Here is a 3933-nt window from a genome sequence, read left to right on the forward strand (position 1 = left end):
TGGTTTGGCAGAGCGATGCATCACCTCGGCTATGAATCTTAAAGCACTCATCGACAGTTTGGCCGAGTGGTCTAAGGCGCTGGCTTAAGGCGCCAGTCCGAAAGGGCGTGGGTTCGAACCCCACAGCTGTCAGTCTATATACCTGACTGGTGTTATATTGAGAACCCAGACCTTTTCAGAAGCGAGGTAGTGCAAGATCAAAACCTTCTGATCGATATTGCGCCATCGCACCTCGCAGAAACCGTTCAACCCATTTTTGTGTCCTCTGGTTTGGCAGAGCGATGCATCACCTCGGCTATGAATCTTGAAGCACTCATCGACAGTTTGGCCGAGTGGTCTGAGGCGCTGGCTTCAGGCGTCAGTCCGCAAGGGCGTGGGTTCGAATCCCACAGCTGTTAGAAATTTCTTTTCGTGTGATTTGATGAAGAACGCATTCCGCGGAAACGGTTCGAAACCGTTTTTGTGTCATGTCCTATAGTGTAACGCATCTTCTCCGCTATGATTTTTGAAGCACTCACCGACAGTTTGGCCGAGTGGTCTAAGGCGCTGGCTTAAGGCGCCAGTCCGAAAGGGCGTGGGTTCGAACCCCACAGCTGTCAGTCTATATACCTGACTGGTGTTATATTGAGAACCCAGACCTTTTCAGAAGCGAGGTAGTGCAAGACCAAAACCTTTTGATCGATATTGTGCCATCGCACCTCGCAGAATCCGTTCAATCCATTTTTTGTGTCCTCTGGTTTGGCAGAGCGATGCATCACCTCGGCTATGAATCTTGAAGCACTCATCGACAGTTTGGCCGAGTGGTCTAAGGCGCTGGCTTAAGGCGCCAGTCCGAAAGGGCGTGGGTTCGAACCCCACAGCTGTCAGTCTATATACCTGATTGGTGTTATATTGAGAACCCAGATCTTTTCAGAAGCGAGGTAGTGCAAGACAAAATCCAGCTGCCGCTGCTAAGCTCCGACAATGGGAAGGCGAGCTGTGAAGCAGGGAGCCGCTCGGCCGGTTCGACTGCACGAAGCCGCAGAACCAGCCGAGATTGCTGCGCAATATTGTTCTCGTTCGAAGGCTAGTCGAACGATTCGCGAACGTGTTCCTCGTGTTGTGTGTTTCTGCAGCTACTGGGTGGGAGACGTTTGTGAACTCACGACCAGTAGCTCAGATGCCCGACCGTGCTCAAACCACAAGCACTGACTGCTCGGAGGTATCAGTGGTGGTGTTTCTGAGGGTCAAAAGTTACCGTCGACAATTTGGAAAATTTTGTACCCTCATTTTGGCTTGAGCTGACCCTCAGCTTCTCACAGGTTGAAGTTGAACCTTTCCGCGGTGGTTGAAGCTGAGTCAGGTCGAAATGTCTCCGGTTTGGGGTCTTCCCTATGCTATGAATCCCAAATGGGTGACATTTCGAGTCGGGTTGAGGTGTCACCAGTTGAGGTATCCCTATGCTGCAGGCCTCAAGTAGGTGATATCTCTACACGAGGCGTGAGTTACGAGTTCGCCCATGTGTGAGTGCTGCTGATTCGGATGTAACTCCATGAAATGGAGTCCAGCTTTCCCTGCTTAAGCGCTCGTCGCAGAGCGATCTCTGAATTGACTTTTCCTTCCCAAGGGTTGCGAACTTGAACACAAAATTTTGTTCACGAAACCGAGCATCTCTCTCAAACATGCTAATGGTGAGATGTTGTTACTCCTCATCTGACGACTCGTTCAAAACTATCATCGCTGCGGCTCGGGCCTCCACCTCCGGCAAGTCCAGATATGCTCTAAAAGCTGCGGATCTCCAACCTCCCATTTGGAGAATTGTGGCTGGTGAAGCCGCGTGCTCCGCGAGATCCGTGGCGTGACCTCTCCTGAAGGAATGAAGACCATAGACGTTAGGGTTCTCTATGCCAACCATCGCCAGAGTGTCTCGAAGATGTTGCCTCATAGAGTTAGCCGTGATGCCGTCGAACAAAAGATCGTTCGCAGCGATGTTGCCTGTGCGTGATGAAAGCAGTAGGTGCTCCGCATGCGTGTGAGGACATACAGAGGGCTGAGTTTCCCGGCAGGCACAATAACGAACCAGCGTGACTGGTGTCTTGGCGTTCTTACGTTTGTGCAGGCGAATATAGACCTCATTCCTTCTACCGATTGACAGCTGGTCCCTTCTGAGGACCAGAAGTTCAGATGGTATCCGCAGCAGGAACCAGTAAGCTAGAACAAACCCGGCGCGGTATCTCGAGTCCCTCGTGTTATGGTTCGACAGATGTCGTAAAGGGAAAGCGTTGGCCGATGCGAGCTTGCGTAGGAGTTGCAGCCTTATTCCGAGCACCCTCCTCTGTCCTGAAGGTTGTAGGTTGCTTTGGCCTCGGAGCACCAGTGATATTAGTGGATGGTCTATATCGCCTGGGTCTAGTTGGAGTACTTGTATCCACTTCCTGATGTGGGATATATAGTTCCTAGCAGTTGCGGAGTTCCTGAAAGTCGAGATCCACATGCAAAGTGTGTCGACCGACGGAGGAGAATAGCAACTGTGCATGCCCGTTATTTGGGAGACGCTGTCGACGAATGTCAAGTAGTTCTTCAATCCGCACAGATATTGCTTCAGTGAAGATGACGTTATAGAGGAGAGCATTGCATAACGTGCGTTCAGCTGCAATATACCATATACAGGTACACCTCTGACGGCTAACCTCGTCAGCGAGCTTGAAATTGCACGTGGCCGGCCGCTCGTGCCGATCGTGAGGGCGAGGGGAGACGCAGGTAACGCTCGAAGGAGTATTGCTCCCGTGGCCAGAGAGATGACTTCTTGTCGATCGTTGATAACGAGGGGGAGCTGGAAAGGGGCGGACATCGACAGGGACGTGCAAACCCTCCCAAAGTGACACTCTAACTCAACATTGCCCCAACCGACTAGAAACTGGGACTTGAAACAATCTTCAGAAACATGGGACGATGCGGTTCATCAACTTTTAATTTGCTGGAAACCGAGAGCTGAGCTGGTCTTCTACTCTTCACCACGACATGTGATGGGCTCAGGCCAACGTGCTGGGTGCCTCGAAAAATCGAGTAGATCGGCGTAATGTCTTCTGGAGGGTCCGTCGGCGAAGTTCTGTGAACTCGACACTCTGCAGACCCAGAGGTTGATCCTGTAGTGAGATACAATCTTCCAGAACTTGCAAACCATTTCGTAGAGGTCGGCTGCTTTCGAACTCCCTCTCACCAGTGCAAACTCAGCTGCTTCGCTGTCCACATAAAGAAAAGCTGACTTGCCTCGGATCCAAGGGGCAAAAGTAAGAATAGTGACCAGGGCTGCCAACATCTCAAGAGGGATGATTTGGGTTTCGCGATGGTTCCAGCTTCGTAGAATGGACTCGGGCGTGAACTCACTAAAGAACCTGCCCTTCTCGTTACTTCTGCTTCCAGGCAGGAGAACGCCAGCAATTCTTTGCGAATGGTCCTCAGCGTCAGAGTAGAGCACCATCGGGGACGACGAACTGTCGTGTACCTCGATCACTCTCTTTGAAGGAGCTCCACGAATCACGTCTTGCAGGTTACCGATCGCGTCCCTTTCCCTTTGCGAGACAAGTGATTTTCCGTTGGCTATCCATGAGTAGAGTACTCTCGTATAAGCTCTCCACGACCGATCTGGGGACGTCGCGGAGGCGAACGTCAATCGACCACAGAGCTTCCTCATGCTGCCTGGGCTGACGAAAGTTGACTGTGATACCTCGGAGAGGGAATTGCACAGCTGCTTGCGCTTCTCGTCAGTGAGAGACAAGGTCAGAGTGTTGGCAGAGAGCTGGACGTCTAGCCCCAGTAGACGAACATCCGAGGAGGGAGGTGCCTTCTTAGATTCCTTCTCTTTGAATCCTAGGAGCTCATTGAGCACGGTCCCGCATTCGTATGCTGTGGCAGCCGAGGTGGCTGGCTCTATTCCCCAGTAGTCGTCTATGA

General features: G+C 51.8%; 4 non-coding genes across 4 annotated transcripts; all 4 read left to right on the plus strand.

Moving 5' to 3' along the window:
* Positions 1-52: 52 nt before the first annotated feature.
* Positions 53-132, plus strand: Pmar_PMAR011037. The gene has a single exon. It is a non-coding gene; the product is annotated as a tRNA-Leu (tRNA).
* A 186-nt stretch (positions 133-318) lies between these two features.
* Pmar_PMAR011038 lies at positions 319-398 on the plus strand. The gene has a single exon. It is a non-coding gene; the product is annotated as a tRNA-Leu (tRNA).
* A 121-nt stretch (positions 399-519) lies between these two features.
* On the plus strand, positions 520-599 carry Pmar_PMAR011039. Its single transcript has one exon. It is a non-coding gene; the product is annotated as a tRNA-Leu (tRNA).
* A 187-nt stretch (positions 600-786) lies between these two features.
* Pmar_PMAR011040 lies at positions 787-866 on the plus strand. Its single transcript has one exon. It is a non-coding gene; the product is annotated as a tRNA-Leu (tRNA).
* The last annotated feature ends 3067 nt before the right edge of the window (positions 867-3933 follow it).

This window comes from Perkinsus marinus (assembly GCF_000006405.1).
Source record: "Perkinsus marinus ATCC 50983 genomic scaffold scf_1104296936242, whole genome shotgun sequence".
In the NCBI taxonomy this organism is placed as follows: domain Eukaryota; phylum Perkinsozoa; order Perkinsida; family Perkinsidae; genus Perkinsus; species Perkinsus marinus.